The sequence below is a fragment of the Amblyomma maculatum genome, chromosome 8, assembly GCF_055883805.1.
Source record: "Amblyomma maculatum isolate TAMU_Amacu chromosome 8, ASM5588380v1, whole genome shotgun sequence".
Taxonomy (NCBI): Eukaryota; Metazoa; Arthropoda; class Arachnida; order Ixodida; family Ixodidae; genus Amblyomma; species Amblyomma maculatum.
Genome location: NC_139351.1, coordinates 3,135,030 through 3,161,483, shown reverse-complemented (window position 1 = coordinate 3,161,483; position 26,454 = coordinate 3,135,030). Strand labels below are relative to the sequence as shown.

Below are 26,454 nucleotides of genomic sequence, written 5' to 3'. Positions count from 1 at the left end.
TTATTTCCCTTTCACAGTCCGGATCTGCAATTACTATATGTTTCCTAAGTAGACATATTCGCCTAACCATTCCAGTGATTCGCTACCTAACATAAACTGCTGTTCCTTCCCTAGGCTATTGAACATCACCTTAGTCTTCTGTGTATTGGTTTTCAAGCCTACCTTTCTACTTTTCCTGTCTAGGTCATCAATCATTCCTTGCAATTCATCCCCTGAGTTACTAGGAAGGCAATGTCATCAGCAAATCTCAGATTACTGAGGTATTCTCCATCTACCCTTATCCCTAACTGCTCCCATTCCAAGTCTCTGAATACTTCTAAGCAGGCCATGAATAGTACTGGAGAGATCGTGCCTCCTTGCCTAACACCTTTCTTTATAGGAATTTTGTTGCTTTCATTATGCAGAACTATGGTTGCTGTGCAGCCACTATATATACTTTCCAGTACTTTTACATACGGCTCTTCTACACCCAGATTTTGTAATGCCTGCATGACCACCCAGGTTTCTGCAGAGTCAAATGCTTTTCAGTAATCACTGAATGCTGTGTATAAGGGCTGTTATATTCCAAGCATTTTGCTATCACCTGGCTGATGGTGTGAATATGACCTATAGTAGAGTACCGTTTCTGAAAACCTGCCGGATCTTTTGCTTGATTGAATTGTAAGTTTGTCCTAATTGTATTAGCGAATACCTCAGTAAATAGCTTATACATACAGTCGAACGCCTTTATAACGAAGCGCTCGGGACCTCCAAATTTCTTCGTTATACAGGTCACTTCGTTGTAAAGGTCGCGCACCGTATTGCACGCAATAGACCAAGACTAAGCATGTTCAGCAAAAGAAAACCTTTATTTAACTTGAATTCAAGAGATACTTAACGAAAAAAGTCGGTAATTTTCTTCTGGACACTTCGTCCGATGAATATGCAACCGCAGCCGATCTTATCACATCGAGGTTCACGGAATGCTCCGCGGGAAAACCCGGGAGCGATGCAAGATAGAGCTGCAGAGTGTCGAATGCTGCATATTGCCCACGTGCCAACAAGTAAGCTGCGAGCCGAAGTTGAAAATGTGAAGGACCCGTTACCATGTGCCAAGTTCCCTGGGGTTGTTTACCGGATACCATGCAGCGACTGCCCCTGCGTCTACATTGGGGAAACTAGAAGCTATCAGCAACGTATAAAGAGCACCAGGCCAATGTAAGAAAGAAGTGAGCAGCAAAAAATGCAATTGCACAGCACGTGCTGTCCACCGGCCACGAGATAGGCTGGGATGAAGCGGCAATCTTGGCAACCGAAAGAAACACGTCGGCAAAACTACATTTGAAATCCCTAATCATCCAGATGACAGCCAACATGCTGAACATGATGCAGTTGAGGAGAGCATGTTGCCGGGCTAGTTGGTGATCCATTAAGTAAAAACTTTAGCGCAAAAATAGAACACAAAAAACAAAGAAGAACACACAAGACGTTTGAAAAGCGCAACGCAAAAAACAAAGAAGAACACATAAGACGTTTGACAAGCGCTAACGTTAACGCTTGTCAAACGTCTTAGTGCTTGTCAAACGTCTTATGTGTTGTTTTTTGTGTTCTATTTTTGCGCTAAAGTTTTTACTTAATGCTGAACAAGAATCAGGACACGCTTCATAATATCTACGGAAAACAATTACGAAGCATACTGAACAAGAACTTCTTCGGCAGAAATCCGCCTGGTTGGGTTCTTGAAATAAAGTTTGAGAAACACTATCACGAACCAAAAATATTTATTAAAACCTGACGTTTCAGGACTAACTCGGTCCGTTCCTCAGGGGCAACTGAAGTGCGAGGCCCGCAGTAGCAAGCAGCGGCCTTTGCTTCCCCCCTTTCCCAACACATGAGGAGTCCAATTGTGTATGCAGAGGGTAGTATCCCCGGTTTCCTATTCCCTGCTGCTGCTGTCAGCTGGATGAACCAAGACTCGACGTGTCTTTTAGTTGCGCTGTTAATCTTTCCTTTTGTGTGAAACGATTGGTTTCCACAGCAAGGATGCTCACATCCTCAAAGGCAATTTTGTGGTCTGCGCGTTCACAGTGCTCGGCGAGAGGGTTGCTTTCAGAGTTCATTTGCCGGGCATCATTTTTGTGTTGTAATATTCGCTGACGGAAGTTCTTGTTTCGCCAATATATGAGGCCGGGTACTCGGAGCACGGTATTTTATACTACTGTGAATGAGGAGGCCTCCTTTATCCATTCCGTCGGTTGCACGGCTTCATGAAAAAGCTCAAGGATCTCATCACGGATCGAATGCTTCAGCCAGAGCAAGCTGCATTCTGATTACATACTGGATATGCTAGCTGACAGCTGTTCAGAGCAGACTTTCACTTAAAATCGGTTGCAATGCACTTGCTTCTACCCTACAGTCAAAATAATTACTTTTTATGACGTCGCACACCTTCCTTTCAACGTGAAATAACTTGACGAACTTAACAGCGAGGCAGGAAAGCGACAGAGGGCAAAGCAGCTCAAGTTGAGCCATTGCATATGAAGTGCTGCATGGATCAATGGCTGGATGCTGCACTTCAGTTCTCAGAAATAAAAGCAACAGCCACCTTCATTTTGTTTACGCTTATATTGCTGTAAGTAAGCATGACACAACTGCAACTGCAAGGTGGGTAAGAAACGCAGGAAATATTTAAGCCATACAAGCAATTTCAGTTTGTAAGCAAAGGCACAAATCTCATAGCATCCACGCACTTTTTTCTAACTCACTCGTGGACTAACCGACATATATAATCTCAATACAATATTATTTCAGTTTCAACAACATGACATGAACATAACATATTTGACCACCGATCCTCTAAGTGAAAATTTTTTTCTGTATGACTTCTTTAGGATTGATAATTCGGAAAAATTAAAGGCCCCTTCCGCATGAGCAAAATCTGCCGGTGACGACTTGTTTGAATAATATGACTCGCGGTAAGGATAGGCAGCAAATCGCCAGAGTTGCCGTCATCCTTTTAAACAGGGTACTACAGTACGAAATTATCATGTGGCCTATACAAAAGTGTTGCTTGCTAAATAAATATAAGAAATCTAAAGTGTTTAAAAATAAGAACAAATAAAAGGATCCGAACTGAAGAAGGGAAAATGTTTGGCTCATCGTCCACACAGCGAAGCGCTATTGTCCTGTCCCCTCCTCGTCCTTTGTGATTTTGAGCGCTTCGCTGTGTGTCCGAACTGAAACGCGCCAGGAAAATGAAAGCTAAAAGCAAAGCTTCCATTGAAGTTGCCTGTAGTGCCCCCTATGCAACGTTCACTGCAAAAGAACTCAGTTGAGCTAGTTGGTGCATCAATTTTTAAAAATACACAGCCCAACAAACATAGGACAAGCGAGCAGACAGGAACAGCGCTGTTCCCGTCTAGTCGCTTGTCCTGTTTGTTGCGCTGTGTATTTTAAAAAAATGTTGACTGCATCAGAGGAGCGACTGAGTTAGCCCACTGCCCACTTCTAGAGCACTGTAACTGAGGACAAAAAGAAAGGCAGCCATCCATTCACACTGCGTGACTATATGCCACACAGGACACAATCGAAAGTAGCCTTACCAAGCACCCTTCCCAACATGTCTAAAGACAGAGGCCAGGGAAATGAGCAAAAAGACTGCCTATGATGGGTCATTTCACTAATTCCTCGTCAAACCACTGCAGTACAGATGCAAGAATCTACTGCACCAGCACATATACACACAGCAAAGAGCACAGCAGCGAACCATGGAATGGACACAAAGCCAGTGGAGGATGATGGATTATGGACACACATTATCAACACTATTCAAGATCAATCTTCACTGCCATGAAGGGAACCAGAACGCGATCACTGTAAAGTTGTGCTGATTAATGGTGCTAGACAAAGACCAAACCAAATGTCGATGCCCAATCCTGGCAAAACTGACAAGCTAACACAATGACTTTCACTCGGCCTAACACACAGACCATTTTTTTTTTTTTCACAACTTGACAGCAGCGACGTTAGCATGTGCAACCAACAGTTGCTCATGGCCAGTTCAAGGATGCAATGGAAATGAGAAATAAGGCTTTCAAATAAACACCTCATGTGTACAGAAACTGCAGTGCACGACTGTTCCAGGCCACTCCAGCAACAAGCAGGAGGCAAGAAAATAGAGGATATCTTGGGACAAATGTGAGCAAGCTCGGTTCCCCAAAAACCTTTGACAACAGTAAACTTCGTGCTGGGACTATCACAGCTACCATGTGCAACCACTGATCTTGACTAGTCGGGTATCACCTTGTCAGCACACAGTTCATCCCTTGAGACCACGCTCGAGACGACCCAACTCTCCCGTAACCGCGACGACCCGAGAGGGCGTGCTTACGCCACGCGGAACCCAGTGAAGAGCACATTCGCTCGGTCGGTCTGTTCATCTATCCACACCTCCGTTACGAACGCGCAGAGACTTTGCGACCCGCGAACCCCGCCTGAGTTATGTCCCCCCTCGAACTTCGGAGAAGAAACGCGAGGACTCGACGCCTCGGGGAGAAAGCATTCGGAGCCGAGACGAGAGGAAGCACAGACACGCACGAAGGCGCACCAAATTCGGCCAGGCGACCCTCTGCAGATCAACCGAATCTCTTTTTAAGTATCAATAAACAGTTTGATTTCAACTTTACAACTCGGTTTCTCTCAACAGCCAACAATGGCTGCATTGTCAAGGTTGAGTTTACAATATAAACGGAAAAAAGAAACAAATAAAAAGTGTAAACATGTCACCTTTCTGGAGCAGAAAAAGCCCGTGACCTTGAAATGCAGTGCGCCACAGCTTAGCTGCTCATGTTAGCAGCAAGAAATCTGATCATTGCAGAAAATTCCAAGTGCAGAAGCCACAAGCGCACAAAAATGTCAAGATCCCTCAGCTGAGGGCATTGCATAGCACTGCTCTGCAAACTCAAGCCGATGCGGTGCAGCTCTACCACCTCGCCAAGCATAATCGGGTACAACTAAAAACAAAACGGCAAATATGCTCCTAGATCTCACAGCCAATGGCGACTCATCATGATGCCGCAGATGAAGTCACGGCAAACCTCTTTTCATATGCCGCACCCTGCATTTCTCATACAGAGGATTACCCACGATGCCACAAAATCTGCCAACCACATTGGATCCGAGGGGTCCTTTCAGACGCAGCTTTTTTTTTTTTTTCGTGTTGCTGTATTTGACTGTACCATGAACTTTGTTACGTGTTGCATAAATGAAACCAGCCACCATGCATGTGCAGGCTTAGAAGTAGACAGTGCCCTTTCATTTCCAAATAATGTTCTCTTATGCCTAACACAGAAGTCATGATTTATGTACCTACAGGTCCTTATATTGTTACATGGCAGATCCACAGCCAAAAGCTGTCCGCACAACTAACGTTGATGACAGCACCGATTTCACCACCCTCAGTGTTGTCTTCCTCTGGGAGTCTGCCGAACTTCAGCATCCTCAGCCCGATCAGCGAATACCGCTAAGTAACACTACCCCCCCTCGGGAAAAGCACAGTTCCTGTGCAGTCTACGTAAGCGAAATAGAATGTGCATAACAGGGCTTCATACGGGACACGTGCACTATTTCAGAGATTGGCGCCGTGGACGAGGACTTCGGATACACAGATTCAACTTCGGAAGTGACGTCGGTCATGGGGCGCAAAACACGGTAAGGGCCTGTGTAACGAGGCAAAAGTGTTTCACACAAGCCCACGCGACGGCACGGGAGCCACAGCAAGACGAGTGATCCAGGAGTGCAGTGGACATCACGGTGCCGACTGTCGTACCGAAACTCTTGGGAGTCTTGGGATGCAGAGAGCCTGGCATGAGCTATCTGGCGGGCATCATGAGCGCGGGCACCGGCATCACTGGCGTAAGTACTGGTGGTGTCTGCCGTGGGTAGGGAGGTGTCGAAGGGCAGTAATGGGTGTCGACCAAATAATAAATAAAATAGAGAGTATCCAGCGGTCGAATTGACAGATGAATTGTAGGCGAATGTCACAATGGGTAGATGAATGTCCCAATCTCGGTGGTCATCAGAGACATACGTGGCCAGCATATCTGTGAGGGTACGGTTTAGACGTTCCGTGAGGCGCTGGTTTGGGGGTGATAGGCGGTAGTGATTTGTGGCGGACAGAGCACGAACTGAGAATTTCGTCAACCACTCGCGACAGGAAGCAGCGGCCACGGTCAGTTAGTAGTTCCCGAGGGGCACTATGATGAAGAAATAAGTTTTCCAGAAGGAAGTCAGCAACGTCTGTGACGCAGCTGGTCGAGATGGCTCAGATAACAGCGTACCGCGTAGCGTAATCGGTGGCGACGGCGATCCATTTGTTCCTCGAGGCGGAAACTGGGAAAGGGCCAAGAAGGTCAACACCTACACAGAAAAACGGGTCAGTCGGTATCGGGATCGGCTGTAAATGACCTGAAGGCAAAATTGTAGGTTTCTTCCGACGCTGACACAGTTTACATGCGGCAATGTACTGCTGAACGGAGCGGTAGAGCCCTGGCCAGTAGAAACGTCGGCGCAGGCTGTCGTATGTGCGAGACACCCAGGTGGCCAGCCGTGGGAGCATTATAAAACTGTTCAAAAATGGTGGAACGCAGGTGCTGGGGAACGACGAGCAAAAGGTCTGTGCCATCTGGTCGCATATTACGTCGGTATAGGGTGTTCTCGTGGAGCACAAATAAGGAGAGAGATGGATCAGGGCGGTCGGAGGTAACACGGAGGATAAGGGAATGCAGCCAAGGATCTAAGTGCTGTTCGTCGGCAATGTTAGAAAAGGCCGAGACAGACAAAACACATGCGTCATCGTCAGAGTCGGTAGGACAGGAGAGTCGACGGGATGACGGGACAAGCAGTCTGCATCTTGAAGCCGAGCGGACTTGTAGACGACGGAAAAGGTATATCATTGTAATCGAAGCGCCCAGCGCCCTAAAAGGCCAGTAGGATCTTTGAGAGAGGAAAGCCATCGCAAGGAATGATGGTCCGTTATAACAGTAGAAGGGTGGCCAAACAAATAAGGGTGAAATTTTGTAATAACCCAAACAAGCGCCAGGCACTCTCGTTCTGTGATAGAATAATTTTGTTCGGGAGGTGCTAGAAGGCGGCTGGCATATGCAATCACCATTGTACGGCCGTGTTGTCCCTGAGCGAATATAGCTCCTATGCCATGGCCACTTGCGTTGGTGCGGAGTTCAGTATTGGCGGATGTGTTGAAATGGGCCTGGAGTACTGAGAGCAGCAATGAGCTGCGAGAAAGCTGCAACTTGTTCAGGCCCCCAAGGGAATGACATGTCTTTCTTGAGGAGGTGGGTGAGAGGACGAGCAACGGCTGCGAAGTTCGGGACAAATCGTCGGAAATAGGAATATAGGCCAATAAAACTCCGAACATCGCTTATCTTATTCAAATGACGGTAGTCAACTGTTATCTCCAACTGTTATCCTTCTTCTTGATTGACAAGACAGGGGATGCCCAGGAGCTACTGGAAGGAGCTACGCCGTTCGCTAACATCTTCTCGACCTCCGTTTGAATGACGCGTCGCTCCGCAAGCGAAACACAATAGACCTTATGCAAAATTGCTGCCATCTATCAGCCGCCACGCGTGTTTCCGCCATGTTCAAGGATAGCTGCATTGCGCGGCAAGCGGCATAGGGGGTTGCGCAGCTGGCTGTGTTAATGGTTGTTGTTGCCGATAATATCGACATACTGTTATGCCCCTTGTACGCAAAATTAAAATAAGGGTGTAGAAGAAAAGAAGCAACAAGTTACATCCCTTGAGCTTTTTTTTTTTTCTTGAGGTTTGTGTTAATCTGCCCTCGCATGGTTGTCGCGCTAGGCGCACTGTCGATCAACGGCATGCCTGAATTGTAAAATATCTGATTTAGCGTGCATTGGAAGATTGCAAATCAGTACCCGGTGCTAAGGTAGACCAAATATATCACCCACGGTGTGTTAAATTTGCTTGTAGACGGACTGCGCATCGCCTTTTCGCATAAAAGATGTGCAAGAGTGTCGTTCCTGATTTCCTTGTTGCGCCAATTCATCTCGGCTTTTAAGGTTTCATGCATACAAGCTGTCAACAGTCAACAGATTTCGCCCGTATGTATACGTCCAGGTATCCAGATAGAACAGGTTTCGGCACTTCAAAGGCGCCAGACTGCTCTCTTACATTGCAGCGCGATATTCTAACGTCTTTACGCATTCGATTCATCGATAAATTAAATGCAGTCAACTACGTCGAGGCTTCAGTTGCTGAGATGCATCTCCAGAACACGACTTGCAAAAGAAATGACTCACAAGTATATGTGGTAGCAACTGCCGCTACCGTTTAGCTACCGCGAGTTCACATGATTGTTGCTATAGTGATGGCGATCACCGTGCTGTTTGCTTTTTATTTTTTTATTAGTGCGAGGTTTTTATTCTGCGAGTTGTGAGAGGTGCATCGAAAAGAAGTTACGCCTTAATTTGGACCACGCCAGTTTTCTTTTCTTCCATTCATATCACTGAATAATGCCGTTTCTTCGTTTAGCCTTCATGGCGCGCTACGAAAACAGTGTAATGAGGTAGGGATTGAAACTGCCAACCATTTGACACTATACGCAGAGCAATATCGTTTGTAGCGAGCCTTACCGCGCTTAGCAGTGAGGCTTGCTACTGCAGCTAACGCAGTAGAAGCAAGAATGAGCGCACACGTCTTTCAACTTTATTTTGTCTAAAAGTACCCAGCCCTATACATGTATGCATTACATTTTCTGTATGCCCATTGCTTGGTACATTCTACTACTTCCCTGAATTGCTGCTGGCAAATAATGTTTGTTGTTTTGTAATATAGCAAAAAAAAACCATGCATCACAGCTGGACACTGAAAACTGTGTTCTTTCAGGTGCCAACTGACTGGACGCCCCATATATTTGGACTTTGCAAAATATGTTCGACAGCTATAAAAAGAAAACCACCATTGAACATTAGACAGCCCGTATATGTTCGCTACTTTTTCGCAAAACGATTTTGTGAAGAATGTCGCTAGTGTCGAATATTGCATGAGAACGCAGTGTGATTAGTTTTTTCATTCAATATCTTCACAAGCAAAGAAAGCCATTAAACTTCGTTCCCCCCCCCACCCCCCCCCCCACCTTTCCTGTTTCACTACTGAGTTCATCCCTGACATGGACAATGAAAAGCAATTGACATATTTCAATTCTGTCAAGAATTACGGAAAGAAAAAGAAAAATGTGGTATTGGAGAGGAGAAAGACTTTGCTGAAAAAACTGCACATTGCACAAAGCACTGCTCGAATACGCGTCCACGAAGGAGCTTCGACATTGCGTCTGGGTATAAGGCAGACCTCTGCTATGTGACTTCGCAGGCAACAGTATCTGCTATATATTGATTTTCACGAAATAGAACCACGACGTGACGGCAACAGGAGCTACATATCTGAGGAGGATCAGCACGCACGTTCAGACAGAGGATGGCAACAGTAGTGCGTGCGCTTCACTGGGAACAGTGAAGGTCCATCAAAGCGCAGTGTTTATTAGGCATCAGTCCTATATTAAAAAAAAACAAACTAGAAACAACATTAAGCTTTTTCGTGTACGCGTAATGAAATCGCAGAAATGTTTTACACTTTCATGAACACGTATTTGAGTAGCGTATCAAGGAATGCCCCGGAGCAACAACGAAGGTTTTGCCATTTGTAGCTACGCTGTTACCACCGTTCGCAAGAAGTTTTGGCAGTGCAGTATCGCTTCACGAAGTAAATTTGGAATGTAGGCTGCGTGGACAAGTCAATCGCCTATTATTCCGTCATTTTTTTTTATTTGAATGCGAACAAATACATGGAAATCACAGCACAAAGCAGACGCAGCTAACGCAACAGGAGCAGCCGTAAGCACAGCCGACGCACTCAACCCTTGAACATGGCATCTCGTAGCGCAGTTCGCTGAAGGTCTGATAGATGGCAGCAATTTTGCATAAGGTCTATAGGACAGCCTGTAAATAGGACTGGCGTCACCGGTGTCAATATGGTGTCTGACAACTGTAGTTTGACCCAACGGGCGGGCACAGAAGTCAAAAAGGTCACTGTAAATGAGCAAAAGCTTGTGAACTCAGCGGCGAATTCAGGTTGGAAATCAGCTGCAATCATGCTGTTAAGAGGATCAGGACGTGATGTGGAGGACGAGGGAGTGGTTGCAGAGAGACCAGTTAAATGACCTGTAGTCAGAGCTGAAATAGCACAATCGGTGATCGGGGACAGTGCAGCTAGTGAAATTCCCTCGGGCAGAACTTGATTTGACAAGCTGAAATTAAGGACATGGAGAGTGGTGCGGTTCTGGGAGATGTGCACAATTAGATGAGGAAGGGTGACGTGCCGCTGCAGCAGGACATCAGTAATGGGACACGCCAGATAGTTGCTATCTGAGAATGGTGACATAGGTATGTAAACAGCAGTTTCAGGAGGAAGGCAGCAGAACTGTGCTGATCGAAGGCGAGGTGAGCAGGAGGAGTCTTCAGTGCAGAGCGGAAGGTCCAAGCGAAGTAGGCCGGTAGAGCAGTTAATAAGGGCAGAGTGGTCTGTTAAAAAGTCAATGCCAAGGATAACGTCGTGGGGGCATTCATGTAGGGCGGTGAACAACACTGGGGCATGACGGTCAGCAGTGGTAACTCGCGCCGTACACTTGCCAACCACGGCAGCAGGGCTACCATTGGCGACGCGAACTGTGGACAAGACGGCTGGCGTAAGGACTTTCTTGAAGCGACAGTGAAATGAGGAGCTGAGAACAGACAGTTGGGCGCCTGTATCAATGACAGCAGAAATGGGAACTCCATCCACAAGGACGTCGATATTGTTATTTTGTAGTACAGGGGTCAGCAGAGGTTTTTCAGTCCGGGTCATAAATGCAGCGTCACCTCCGGGAGCTGCATTGGCTAGTTTTCCAGTAAGTGGCCAGAATAGGACAGTGACTAACTGCGGCGAGGAAGAGGGGAAAGCAGACGTCATGTTTGCGGGGATGGTGAACAGTTGGCAACACGGACAGTGGCACCGGGGTCAACACGGGTCTGGTCGGGGCGAGGTGTGAAATAGCGAGGAGCATAGTCTCCGCGGCGGTCAACGTAGGTGAACTGACAAGATGGCGCATACCAGCAGCTACGGCAGTGACAAGAAATGTGGCCAACGCGAGAACAAGTAAAACAAATAGGACGATTGTCATCGGTACGCCATTCATCTGGATTGCGGAACCGATATCGGGGCGAGAAACCGGCGTTGGATGAGGCAGCAGCAATCACTGGAGGGGCAGGTCCGGAGTCCACGATGTCTATGGCGCTGGCAGAAGGGAGGCCCATATTCGCAACCTCTTGGCGAACGACAGCCTGAATGAGTGATATAGTAGCCCGGGTGTTAATGGACGTAGGCGATAGTGAGGCTGCGGGAGTCATTGCCTCAAGCTCTTGGCGGACAATGCGTGTCGAAGTACTGTCGTTAGCAGGCGATCGAGGAGTTGGAAGGTCGATACCAGGAGGAGCTAGCAGCCGTGTTTGGCAGCCGGTCGAAACGGTGAGATATGCGCCTCTGCTTTGCTTGCTCGAATCGTCGGCACACCTGCAGAACAGAGTCCACGGTGGAACAATTCCTGCACAAGAGGAGGTTGAAGGCATCGTCGGCAATGCCTTTTTGTATACGGCCGACTTTATCCTCCTCAGACATGCCTTGGTCGACTTTGCGACATAGAGATAGGACGGCTGATAAGATTCCGTAGACGTTTGGGCGCGAGAGGCGAGCGGTTTCTTGGCGGCGATGTGGCGGCCAATAGGCTTTCCGAATAGGTCGTGGAGATTCTGTTTGCTGATATCCCATGATGTTAGGTCATCTTCACGGGTTTCAAACCACACCCGCGCGGTCCCAGTCAAGTAAAAGATTCTATTCGCGAGCATGAGTGTGGTATCCCACCTGTTGTGCTTGCTCACACGCTCGTATAGGGCTAGCCAGTCGTCAACATCAACGTCGTCAGTACCGCAGAAGGTTCCGGGGTCACAGGGGTGGGCCATGACGACAGCAGGTGCGGCAGCCGTAGAGGTAGCGGCGTCTGTAGTCATTGTGGTGGTATCGACGTGGCGGCCGCTGCGGAGATCCAGCTTGTCACAAGGGATCAAATGAATTCACCTCCACCAAGAGATGTTACGCGGAAGATTCACAGTCAAAAAGCTGTACGCACAACTAACGTTGATGACAGCACCGATTTCACCTTCACCTCCACCAAGAGATGTTACGCGGAAGATTCACAGTCAAAAAGCTGTACGCACAACTAACGTTGATGACAGCACCGATTTCACCTTCACCTCCACCAAGAGATGTTACGCGGAAGATTCACAGTCAAAAAGCTGTACGCACAACTAACGTTGATGACAGCACCGATTTCACCACCCTCAGCATCGTCTTCCTCTATATAATAACCTGCTTGACAGGGGTATTACTTGGATTTTCACATAGCATAACCACAAGAGTGACAGCATTTATAACTATGGCAATCAATGCATATCATGCTGGATTCTTCCACAAGTGAATCCGTTGCAGATAGAGGTTGGACTTCTCGGTTTAAACCGAAAAACATCGATAAAGGTACGCCGAAAGCATTTTAAGAAGTTCACTTTAAACCGAAAAAGGTCAGTACCTTTTCATGCGCACCGCGAACTCTCGACGACGGGAGATAATTACAACAGTATTCAATCCAGTGGTATGATGTGAGACAGTGGGATCGTTGGTTTAAGTACAGCGGTTGAGGGTTTTGACGCATTGTGCATGGTATCACGAATGGGGAAAAAATGGCAGCCGTTCTTCCTGACCCTCATAGACATGCCAAGCGTTTGAGAAGGGGTGCCTGTGGCGAGGCAGGCACTTCGAGGGGCGAAGGACAGACCTGAGAATTTGCAGCGCAAGTGTATCCAGGAAATCGCGGAGACCAAAACCCGCCAGTTTCTTTCCACGTGACACTTCTTAAACACAAGCAGAGAGAAGCGCGATTTTTAAATAATTTGATTTGTGCGAAAATTTGATCGCAATAAATAATATTTCAGTTATTCCTTTGTCAAACGTGTGAATTAATTTTTTACATATGCGTTTTGTCTTAACCCTAATTTTCATCATGACAATAGCATTTTCTTCCAGGTTCTTAGCTGTATATGTAAGATACAATTCATTAAATAAAAGTGGATAAAACGATGTGCAAGAAAAAAAAAAGCCAAAATGTACACTACGTCACTTTCAATTGTACATGAATGCTCTTATCTCACCGAAAAAAAAAAAAAACAATATTTATTCAGCAGAAAATAATAATAACCGAAACAAAATGGAAGTTGCGTTTGCCAATAAACACCGAAAAAAGTCAGCCGAATTATCAGAAAATAAAAACCGAAAACTCCAACCCATAGTTGTAGAGTGAGTGTGACGCCTGTTCTCCATCACCGCTCCCGATTTGCATGACTGTACCACATCCTATTATTTTTTCAATTCATAAAGTTTTCGAGAATGCACTTGCAATGCCACACTCCTATGAGAAAGAGCCACACTGGTTGTTTCCCACAAGGAGTCCCTTTACGTCATGTTTGTTTGGGTAGCAAGAAAGGCTATGCAAAGCATGCCCGCCCGCTGCCTCAGGGAGCCACTGACCATGTTCAAACATTTTAAACAAGCCCAGCATTTTGAAGATGTCTGCAAAGTGATGTCAAAAAAGCAGCACAAAATTCAAAGCTCCCTTCAGAGCAGCCAATGTAGGCCAAAGAAGGAAAACTGCTGCTCACATGACCAATACAAGGACAGCGTAGGCAAGCAAACAAATAACCAAGCACATGCAGTGCTACGCGGTATCAGGGCACGCAATGCAGGAAGACACAAGACTGTTTCTTGCTTATATGATACGGTTCACTAATTTCTCAAATTAGGCTCAGTTCCTGAACAGCAACAACGTAACGATGGCAAAATAACGGCTTGAGGGGCTAGTTGGTGCTGCATCGTATTCAGAAATGTGGCGCAACAAACACAAACACAAGAGAAGATACACAATACACGTGCACACTATTGGCAAAGAAGAGGAAGATGAGATGTACCTGAGTGTAGAAGAGAGGAGTGGTGAAGAGGAAGTGTTTTCAGATTCTTATTACAGTTGGTAGTGTGCGCGTGTGTTGTGTATCTTCTCTTGTGTTTGTGTTTGTTGCGCCACATTTCTGGATAACGATGGCAAAAGCTAGACCTGCACTCTCAGCAATGGTCCAGGATCAGATCTTTCCAATGCATCCGTTCCGTCATACACCTCAGCACTTTACAAATCTTGGCTGGGTAAAAACTTGTTTCATGCATCACAGCGTCACTTCAGAGTCTGTCAGGCCTTTTTACCTAAAATTATCCTATTAGTTCCTTTGGGGGCAAAAAAGGCCACAGCATACATTTTGGCAAAATTTTTGAGAACTTGCAAAAGCCAGTGCATGTAAGGAGAAAAAGCCAGCTTTTCCCCATCTAAACTTGGTTTTTGTTACAGCATACTGTCACCATGGTTATACTGTTCAGGCACTACCCCATAAAGGGAAGATCCACCAGCAAGCCATTTCTCCTTCTGCATGACAGCACAGTTGTGTACCTTGACACCAGCTGCATTCAGTTTGGTGACTTTACTTACCTTATACCGTTTCATGAAACAAAACTCCAGCTCTTAGTACCAAACGCATTCCCGTCAGCCACTTCTTTGCCAGCCCTGATATTCAACTATTATTACAACTGTCTCTGCTCCGAGTGCGATCATGAAGCATACTACAAATTCTGATACATACATTTTCTCATGTCTAACCAAGCTGTGGGACATATTTTAACAGTAAAAATGAGGGGGAGGACCTCACAAGATCTGTCCCAATTTGCCATGTAACACCGTATCCTAGCCACATAGAATGAATAAATGACGTGAACTCCGCTGCAGTGAAGAAGGCAACCAAATAATGAACAAAACATGTCAAGATCATGGTGATAATGAAAAGTCTTGTTTCATATGTATAGATTGCGCACTCCAATATCCGAGAATATTTCATTTAGCAAGGAAAATCAAATAAGACTCTTGTGGTGAAATGCTGTCAATTTCAATGCAATGCACCACATGACCACATCTTTGGAAAGCATCACTGATTATGCTACGTGCACAGTGTACATTCTTTCAGGAGTGCTCATAATTTTTTACGATATTTTGCGGTCTATCTAGTGTGCCTTTCAATAAAAACCACCTCGCCTGTCAAATTACCCATCAAGTGCAATCAGCCTTTGCCAACAGATGGCAGTAGGCTCTTTATGGATGAAGTAACTAAAATGCATGAAAACTTTCAGCAACGAGGTGTACGTCTCCGTGCTGTAGCAGCCTTGAGTATGGGATGTGAAATAGAGTCCATGCTACACTAAAAATGTCTAATTACTTTCTGGCAGGTGCGATTTATACTAGTTTTGCAGTATGCCATTTATGTCAGTACGTCTAGTGGTAAAAATGCTACGTTCCCTAACAGCGGAACTTATACTACCTAGAAAAAGTAAAAAAAAAACATACTGGTGCCACTAGCACTGGCTGCATACTTAAGCAGCAATATATTGTGACTTTTTTTTTTGAAGGGGGGGGGGGGGGGGGGATACAAAGGATCCTAGATCATGGAATTTGCCCATCTCAAATGTAGGCACTATGCCGATCACAAAACACCCCCGCCACTCACCTCTGGGATGTGCGACAGTCAGGCACTCCAGTCCAGCCTCCTCCGAGGAACCCCCCCCCCAGCGACTGGACTGTTTGGCTGCCTCCACGGGTATCCACAGGGAAGTTCCAGCCCCGCTCCCTCAAATCCGATAGCAGCTCCCAACACTCACACACAGAACTAGCCGGCCGTCACAACACTACTAATGTTCCAAGTCTTGCCATCCTCGCAGGTCCACAGCACAATGACAAGCACAGTTGTGATGAAGGAATCCACTAGGCTCGCACATCTAGGCCGACACCAGCACTATGTCGTGCTGTGCACGGAATCATGATTCCCAGACAAGGGAAGGGTGACGGCTTGTCTGCCAGCCAGGCACTGTGTGTCACCGGGCTCCCGCTGCTACCTCGGCATGTTGGCACCCCACGCGAGGGTTACATGCATCACCATCCTGCTCTCCTTGGGCAAGTCATGAGAGCGTTGGCACAGCAGTAGCACACAAACGGTGAGAATGCAGCAACAACCCTGGAATGGCAAAACACGCCTTTCATTACATTCCAGACACAACAAGTACAGCAGGCACAAGTCCAGCAATCAGTGCAAACTGCAATCATTCACACTGCCGCTACTTGGGCAATGTTTCCACAAAAGAAGCTTGAGAAATCCCTGCCTTTTCCATTCCATTATCTTACAGCCTTCTCCTTAATCCATGCTTTTCTTGAGAGTTAACAAAGGCCGAAGTGCAGGATTTGCTGAGTGCTACATGCTCAAGCTTTCGTGCTTTGCGTTTCCACTTGGCGCAAAAGCAACTGGACATATGCACTGTAAGTGAGAAAAGGCATGAGGCAGAACCACCTTTTCATTAAATCTATTTTCAGCAGACAACCTAATTATCCACAGCATAAGTAATGGCACATATTAAAGAGCAATTTATCGACACAGCCTGCAATATCTTTATCCAAAAAGTTCCCCAGAAACCTGTGGCGGCCCCCTTTCAGCCTGATTTTATAATGGAAGTTCCCTGGCAGTGGTAAATTAACATGGCGCACGCCAATCAGTAGACCATTGTTGCCTTATAGAACTTTGCAACGAGGGCCTCCTTGGCGTCACCATATTGCTCGCTGGGCTGTTGTGTGCGCCTGACGTCAACACGGTGGAGGCGGCAGCAGAACCGGTTTGCAACAGTCCAGAGAGGAGGCGTTTCGACAACCTCCTCGCCCGATGCAAAGGTCTATAAGGTGTCACGGGTACCGTTTTATGGTGAAAAGCACAGTTTCACCAGTGAAAACTGAAACTGATAACAACAAGCCAATCACATATGCCCGCAGCCTTTTGCCGTGCTTTGTGCACCACAAAATGGCAGTCACTGCGACGTAGGTGCATCTCCCTATACCTGGTGCATTGTATGTTTAAGTGAATGCCGCCCATCGCTCCCATAAAATAAGCGCTCTATTAATGCTGCTTTTATCCATTTGTGTGACACTTTTGGGACCAGATTACATACCACTCTCAACACAAGTCAAAACGCTCAATGCCCCACTCCTATTGGTCAGCCCTGATCGGCGGACAGGGCGACCAACAGGAGCAAGAGCATTGTTAGCATTCTGAGACTCCACTTTTTATTGAGACCAGTACTTAGTAATCTGGCTCCAGATGTTCAACAAGAGCTGTTAAACATCTGAACCCAGCAACACACTTTGATACACCAAACACAAGTAAAGCAGAGGTTTATTTAATGGCGACTTCCACTAGTTGACTGGAGCTGGGCGCCCGAACAGACCTAAAGTGCTACAGAGTGAATCAGCCTTGCTGGACCAGCGGAACGTGCAGAGCGTGCGGCGGAAGTAATGCTGAGCCGGTTCCGAAAGTTGAAGTCACATCCCAGCGCCAGAACTTTTGCGGTTGATAAATAGGCAGGAGTGCGGCCCTCTGCAACTTGCTTTTGCACTATTTTAACGCTGCAGACGTTTTTCGATAGACACACTTCGACAGCCAAAAGAATTCGGCAGCCGGCAGCCGGCAAGAATTCGGCAAGCACGAGATCCGACTCCAGTCGGATCTCGTGCTTGGGAGCGACCAGTGGAAATCGCCACAAGCTCACCACACTGACTGAAACAAACGGCTTCCAGGCTGCTAGAATTTTTTGTCGACTAAGACATTTCATGCCGAAGTGTATCAAGCAAATGTTGCATAATGCACTGTTTTCTTCTCTTTTAAATTAACACTTCTTGGTTTGGAGTACCCCATAACTGACTATATCCCCTTCAGGCGCTGTGTCCACGTGTGTGGACGCGACCCAAATTTCTCTATATCTTTCTACGGAGTGCGAATTTCTACCTTTGAATTTGGCGCACGTACCATTTGGACCAGCCCTGTCGAGTATGTGGAGCCATATCTTGTTGCTATTGTGAAATGTTTTTGTAAGCAGCAAGCAAAGATGGACGTCGCAGCGTTTTACTCCAGGACGAATCAGCATAACTTTTGCATGCCTCTTTCTAAACTGATGCCTAATAATACTATTTCTTGTATTGAAGGTGTCAATAAGGGAATGCAGATGTTACATGCCAGATTTTGTTATCTTGTACATTGAAAAAGTGCTTCAGTGGACTTTCAAAACTTTGCGCCCACAAATGTGGACACGGTGTCTTAATGCCGAAATTGTTAAAGTGTCCGCGGCGCTTCGTTATTTCATGCAGAGCAGTATGTAATACGCTTATTTGCGTGCAGGTGTCATAGTCTTGAAGGCGCAAGGTATTCTGAGAGGAAAACATTTATTCATGCTTAATAATTAGTTAGAAAATGCAGAAAATGCTGAAATGTTTTCATTCATTTAGCATATTTGAGGTGCCATGTCCACATATGTGGACGCGAACAAAATATAAATATTTTTGCATAATATTTTATATTTGAATTCTGCATAGCCTACTGATCATCCCTGGTGCAAAAAAAAAAAAATTTTCCTGTTAAAAAATTTAATTGCGCCTGAAGGGGATATCAACTGCTTGCATTTCTTTTTAACGAAGCTATTCTGTGAATGCTTCACGGTTATAACACTTGAGATCGCCCCACTTTATGTGATATAAAGCAAGTGTTGTTGTTAATAATATTGATACATGGCGCTCACAAGCATTGGGATGAAGATGAAGAGGGGGAAGAGCGGAGACACGCGGGTTGAGAAGCTTGACCGTTCTGCGACGTTCCATACCCTGTAAATAAATTAGTTTTGTCAATAGCTGCTTTGCAACATTGGAGGTGCTGGGTAACGATCCTAGACCCATCAACCATCCAAAACGGCCGACACCTGGCCAGGCTGCCGTGATTGTTGCCCACTAAGAATACCTTGGGAGGAAACGACCAGCCTGCGGGGACGACTGGGACAAGTCAACAACATCCTCGGAACTGCCCTGAACAGATAAGGCACTGGTTGCATCACCGCGAGCTGCGTATGTTTTCTGAAACGTCTGAAGAAGACGAAGTGTGGTCACACATTACCAACAAGCGAGCAAGTATAACCTCTGGGACATGACCATGCAGCTGGCAAATGTGGTTTTCTTTCTTGTGGGCACTGCACTTTAGTGGTTCGAGAACCACGAAGATGCTCTTACCACTAGGAACAGTTGCACGGAAGAACTGAGAAAGTGCTTCGGCGACTCCTTGTCGGGCAAGAAAAAGGCCAAACAAACCCTTGCCCAATGAGCTCAGCGGCCAGGTGAGAAGGCACCATGTACATAGCAGAAGTGCTAAAGCTTTGCAGCACTGTTAACCGTGCCATGACAGAAGATAAAGTTGGCCACCTTCTGAAAAGAATTGCTGAAGGAGTTTACAATTTTTTTATTTCAAAAGAAAACCTCGCCATGTCGTGTTAAGTCACCCATCATTGCACAAAATTAGAGGTGTTAAAGACTCGGCGTATCACTCCCAAGTTCGGTAGTCTTTCCATCGCCCCAACCGTTGCCAGTGTTGAGAGTTACAACCGTGAAGACATGGCGCCTTTCAATCAACAGATTGTCCAAGAAGAACTGGCTGAGAAATTAATTCCAAAAATCCTATCGTCCACACCATCTACCATGAATATGCGCTCCAGCCGCCTCGTCCTGAATTACCACCCTCCCGGGCCAGCCCGAGCTTTAATCGTCTGCAACATAGTACCGGCAGTGATCCCGCAGCTGACCTCCTCCAAGGCGCGTTTTGAAGCCACTCTGTCAAAGACTAAGGTCCAGGGCCGCGAAGCTACAACCACCCTTCAAACAACTTCGCTGTTTCTGCATCTTGCTGCTACTACCATCCCAACAATGATTTTCCCAGACCAACAACTCATCGTGCAGCTCCAATGTGTTACCACTGTAGTGGCACGGGCAGAGGCATATTATTATCTATTACTTTTGGGTAGCCTCATCATATTATATGTGGTCGTCGTGGGCACACTTCTTAACATTGCCAGTGTCTGGAGCAACATGACCAATATCCATATTCGTACGCAAGTCTCTCTGGTCAATCTTCAGCGGCATTCCATGACCTCGATCTCGGCCGCTGCGACAAGGAACACTCTGAAACGACTCATCCACTTCCGATCATACTTCCACACCACCTATTTAGCGATGTTGTTCACTGTCGCCACGCTTCCGCTCTGTATCGCCACTTTAGCGAGGCCACGAAACGGTCATCCTCACCAATTCCTCTTCTTGTCCTTACGTTAAAAAACAAAGTGTCTGTGTGTGTTGGTGGCATAAATACTCTCGTGTTGGTAGACAGTCGTGCCACTATATCTGTGATGAGTCTTGCCTTTAAAACCAGCCTGGGACAGAAAATTATGTTTGCGTAGGATCGACCTGCTAGTTGTCGCAGTATGGAAGGGGAAATTTTGCACCCTGTTGGTATGTGCTTCGTGTGAGTCGTTATTGCCGGCAAAAAGTTCCGGACAGCTCGTCGTATTACTCTATGCAACCCACGATGTCATATCAGGTATTGACTTTTTACGTGAATGTGAAGCTACACTTGACTGCGATGCCGGTGAAATTTTTCTTCATCGCAATATGCTTGCGGCCTTTGTGGACAACTCAACCGACCACCGCAACGAAGCTTTTTCAGTGTCCCACAGGATGTGCTATTACCGGCCACAGCAGCAATGTTTGTTCCAGTCCACTGTTCAGACAATCGCATGGACTCTTCCTATTTGCTGGTTGAACGAGATTTCCAGAACGCCGTGAAGAAGAATGTTCAGGGGCCAATAGCTCTTGTTGCAACAGCTGAGGGAACGGCCCATGTGTAGACAGTGAACGCATCAAATGAACCTGTTTTACTTTCATCTGGCATGAAGCTTGCTCGCTTTGATGCACATGACGATCTGAATATCCGGTATCTACCCACGGGCACATTTGCCTAGACAACCACCGACTTCCCGACCAACATCAATGGCACGATCAACAAATCGCTTCCGTCATCCAAGCGTCTTGCATTGCAGCATGTTCTCGCCCAGCATGAGCCAGTGTTTGACTTCTCTCAGCCAACCACTCCCCCTTCACTGCCAGTTTTTCGTCTGAAACATCAGATTAACACCAGCTTTGCTTTAATTTATAGCTGTCAGGACTCATGTGCAAAAGGCCTCTATGAGCGAGATTAAAACTGCTTGCACCTAAGCCCCACACAATTACAGTTATGAAATGCCATGCTACTCTCTCCCATATTTATTTAAAAAAAAAGAAAACCAAATCAATGGATAGCTAAACAGTAACAACCCTGTTATGTATGTTGTGATTTTTTCAGTTTTTTTTTTTTTTTTTTTCTGAGTGATCTTATATTTTTGTTGACATATCCATGAGTACCAATGCAAAGTTTTCATTTCAAGCCTTCCCGTTGGCTTTTTGCCTTCACACCAAATATATTCATGATGTTAAATTCAGTGGCCCCACACAGCCTGGCAAGGCTACCGCCTAATGTTAGTCAACAAACTGATGTTTTGAGACAATATACAAAGAATTTTCAAGCATAAGGTTGCCTCTCTGTCCAAAGTGCAATGATGGCGCATTTAAACTGAGAAATTTAGCTGCAATAAAAGACCGCGCAAACTGATTCGTCACGTCGGCAGTGAAGTGCGTCACCACTAATGCAATGAACTATGTATGCATCACTACAGTGAAAATCGGTAAAGGACATAAACACGGACCCAGCGCCCCTCTTCAAGCAGCATAAGAGGCCGGCTGACCAAGTTCAAGATGGGTAAGCATAGGTAAACAGCTCGCACTGCACTCTCAGGCACGAGCATCAGAACCGCTTCAAATGTTCTGGCACTCCTGCTAAGGACAACGAAATAAAGTCGACAAAACTGCTCTCTTGAGGCGATCCCAGAAACTCTGTCTTTTCCTGACAACGGATTTGCGCCTCGTGTGCGAAAGCTGCCCTCACGCCTTGAGCACTTTTCGAAAAAGGTGCTTGCCACCCCCAAGCCTGTAGGCGTGTACGATGAAAACGACAAGAATATGCGCCGAAGCGACGCACAGTGATTCGCACCTGCTCCGCCGTGCATCGCTTTGCTGAGAACAGGCCAGGAAACAGAAAACTCGGAGAAGGGCGCAAGATGAGGGCCGGTCAGCGGAAACGCGCCAAACGCAGCTCCCTACGTAGTACACGTGTTTAGAACCGCTCGGTCCTAACGATAACGGGGTATTAGATCTTTGTCGCCGCGACCACAGTCTGCGCAACTTGAGCAAAAGGGAGCTCCCCTCGAAAAGGATAGGCGCGAAGGTGTGGGTGTACGACCCGATTTTGCCCCCCCCCCCCCCCCCTTTCGTCGAGAACGAAAGCGGCCGGACCGACGACGCTGCAAAAACGACCGCAAGCAGGACAACAAAATCTGCAGAAAGAGCGCACGCACTCCTGGAGCCAAAGCAGGGAAATCGCAACGAAGCCAACAGTGCGATATCAGAACCGGGGCGGCACGCCGCCACACAAACAAAACAAAAGCAGGGAGAGTGTGGCCCCCGAGGCAACAACGGACACGCTGCAGCAGCATCTGCACCTGGCCGCCAAAGAAACCAGCCGGCGCGTTCAAAGCCTGCGTGCAGACAACGAAGGCTCTCCTTCGAGTCGACACCGAAACCCCGTCGCCCATCGGTCGTGTTGACAGGACGGCCGGAAGGCAGCCAAGAACGAGCATGGCTGTGTTTTCGTACAGGCATGCATGGTCGCGGACGGTCGACGGCGCGGTCGACACAAACGTAAACAAAACCTACGTACCTTTGTTAGGCAATGCAATTGAGAGGGCGGACCCAAATGAAACTAGCGATGACAACAAAACATCCATTCCGAGCGAGCACAGGGGTAAAAACACACCGCACGTAACGCATGCATTGCCACACGCCGAGCGAGAATAGTGTTCACGCAAACATGGCGGATACAACAATCGCGCAGGATCGCGCGAGATACCGCAACAAACGTGATCGACTGCAAGCAAGTCTGTGCTCCTCCAAATAATGCGATTGCGTTGAAAAACAAGCAAAAAAATGTATATTTACATTGGATACGTTTAGCTCGCTAATTGTCGCATAGAAACAAAGTTTTATATTTACTCACCAGGCTCCGCTAAGGTAGAGTGAAGTGCGGTCGCTTTTAAAATCCATAACAGGCTGTCTCGCCAATTTCTCAATCTCAATCCTGGTGAAGTAGAGAAGTTAGAGAAAATGATCAGAACGTCATTCAAAGGGGCTTTAGGCATCCCCCCCAACTCGTCGACAGAGAAGCTTCTAGCTATGGGAATGCATAATGCGTGGGAAGAGATTGCTAAAGCGGTCAGGGAGGCCCAGATTTGGCGGCTCAACTCCACTATAGTGGGCCGAAAAATACTACAAGAACTACAGCTTCAGTCAGGTGAGCCACCCTATGTCGCTGAACTCCTGGAGCTTGAGACGCGGAAACTATTCAAAATTGCACCGATCCCAAAAAATATATGCACTCGATTCATGACAAGGAACGAAGCAGAGCAAAATTTATTCAAAGCAAGCTAATAAACGACCCTCCTGAGGAATCAGCCTATTGCGATGCTGCCTGCGGGCTAGAAGGGGCCGCAGTCTTAGCAGTGGTAGATGCATGAGAACCACTCCCAGAAAGTAACTGGATCCATTAATACGCGTAACGCTTTATAGCTGAAGAGGCTGCGATAGCGCGTTAGCATGTACAGGCACTAAAGCCAAAACTATCCTTTCAGATAATAAGGCGGCTGTTAGGAACTTCGGCAAAGGCCTAATTTCCAAGCAGGCGGCCAGTCTACTGAGAAAGCACCAGGTTTCAGTCATCTGGGTTTCAGCTCACGAGGGTCTGCCAGGCAATGAGGCTGCCCATCGCCTCGCTCGAGATGCATACACCCGAGCGGCCATAGGGACCCCGCTACCCGGAGACAAAGACCTCTTCATCACCTACAAGGAGCTCTCTGAGACTCCCAGACTAAACAGAATGATGCCCCACCAGATAGGATACCCTCAGAATGCAGGGCCTGGCGAAAAATTCAGGCCAATCGTTGCTCTCCTCATGTTACTCTGCATAATGAGTTGACAGGTGACACAGAGGCTTGCAATCTCTGCAACATACCCAGAAATGTGGCGCAACAAACACAAACACAAGCGAAGAGACACAACACACGCGCACACTACCAACTGTAAAATGGATCTGAAAACACTTTCTTCACCACTCCTCTTCTTCTACACTCAAGTACATCTTCTCATCTCCCTCTTCTTTGCCAAGGGGATATTGGCACTTTCCTCCCCGCAGAACATAAACATCTTCCAAGCATGGCAGTCACCCATTCTACACACACTTGCTTCTCCACACCTCTGCTTTGCCCAGAAACTAATACCACGCTGGACAGTCACAAAGACCACCACATAGTCACATAGTCTTTGTGACTGTCCAGCGTGGTATTAGTTTCTGGGCAAAGCAGAGGTGTGGAGAAGAAAGTGTGTGTAGAATTGGTGACTGCCATGCTTGAAAGATGGTTGTGTTCTGCGGGGAAGTGTCAGTATCCCCTTGGTAAAGAAGAGGGAGATGAGAAGTTGTACTTGAGTGTAGAAGAAGAGGAGTGGTGAAGAGGAAGTGTTTTCAGATCCATTTTACAGTTGCTAGTGTGCGCGTGTGTTGTGTCTCTTCGCTTGTGTTTGTGTTTGTTGCGCCACATTTCTGGGTATTATGCAGCACCAACTAGCCCCTCTACAGATAAAATAACTACAGATTTGCTGAAGGATGGGGGGGATATCGTGCTAGAAAAACTGGCCACCCTGTATACGCAGTGCCTGGTGTTATAGTAGGGTCCCTAGAAATATTGCTAGTCTGTCGTCCGCCGGCCGCGGCAGGGCCTGCCGCTGAATGATCGCCGCGGTGGCGCTGCGGTGAACCGGAGTGCGCCACTGCTGACGGAGCAGACGACGCGCGCCCATGCGCTTCGAAATGCATTCGCTGCATGCTCATTGTCAGGTGCCTTGTACATGCGATGCCGCTCTTTAGTTTTTGATTTCAGTTTAGTCGTAATATTGAATTCGCAGCCGAGTTGTTCGCATAACCACGGATGCGGCTTTTCTTTTTTCGTGATCGTTTTGCGCGCATGCCCTTGAGCCGATGTAGAAACGAAGCTGCTTTTTATACCCTATTATCCTGCTGAAGCTACCGCCGTGCCGTATTGTGATGAAGACTTCTGAGGATTTTGTGCAAACAATTGCGCTTGCATGGAGAACTACACTAGACGCACATTCTAGGCTCCAAGGACCATGTGTGCGAGCAACAGAGCGCTGTCGCCGGCGTTTTCATTCACGCTATAGTTTCATCTGAACTTCTTCGGACGTTTAGCTAAGTTATAACACGTATGTAGAACTAGAAACTTTCGGATGCATGCACAATTAAAGCACGCAAGATGGGAACCCGAGCCCTTCAAATCGCACCGCGCTTCAGGCAAACTGCTGATAGGCATTCTTTGGTACTTAGGAAGCCTAGTAGCCACTCATCAGAATATGCCATCACTTTTGTTGGTTTCCGTTTTGCAACCTCTAAAACATATTTTAACAGCCAACTGTTAGTTGAGAGGAAGGGCACTAACACTTTCAAACTCTGTCCTTGAAGGTGTTCATTTTCATTTTTCATTTCACCGAGAGCTTTTACCAGCTTTGCCACCTTGTCCTTCGTACGACAAACAGCTCGAGACATAGAAGTCTGTTTCTTAATTTTTTCTTCTTCTTGACAGGGTGTTCTGAGTTAACTTTCGCAAGTATTTGCAGGCTATAGGCAACCTGCAATGGAGTTTGTTGAGACATGTGGCGCCACCTGGCGGCCGACGGGATCTAATACTGAGGCGGCGCAGAAGCTGACGCCGTATATGTTGCGGCCGCTGTGTTCCTTCTGCGTTCGCGTTTTGTTATCCCAGTGAGTGTGATTTACTCATTTAGTGACTTCAGTGGTCTCATGTGATGCTTCGACTACTACGGATGTGAACAAGAATGAAAATAAGCGCAAGGACGGAGAGAAAGACTGCCACAATCACGAAGGAAACCTAAGCGTACCGCTTGCTGGGAGAACGTGGGGAGAATGATGAGAGAAGGAGATATTGGCTGCGAGAGAGTAATGTGATTGTAATTCGTTTTGTTATGGGGCCGTTGGTGTACAGACTCCAAGAAGCTAAAATAAGACGATTGCCCGTGAGCGGAAGAAACGGTATAAACTTCTGACTCGGGGAGTCGCACGCT

At 46.9% G+C, this 26,454-nt stretch overlaps 1 protein-coding gene across 3 annotated transcripts in view; it reads right to left on the bottom strand.

The window, feature by feature from the left end:
* Positions 1–23,137, bottom strand: part of LOC146180450 (vasculin-like protein 1) — a 158,674-nt gene extending 135,537 nt beyond the window's left edge. The window contains exons 1-3 of one of the 3 annotated variants that reach the window (XM_084576040.1): positions 22,970–23,136; positions 18,861–18,942; positions 15,758–16,261 (exon numbers count right to left, since the gene is read on the bottom strand). The gene's annotated coding sequence lies outside the window, so the exon portion shown is untranslated. Of the gene's footprint in view, positions 1–15,757; positions 16,262–18,860; positions 18,943–22,969 lie in introns of all 3 variants that reach the window. The other 2 variants (XM_084576041.1, XM_084576039.1) reach the window with 2 other exon arrangements.
* Between the last annotated feature and the right edge of the window lie 3,317 nt (positions 23,138–26,454).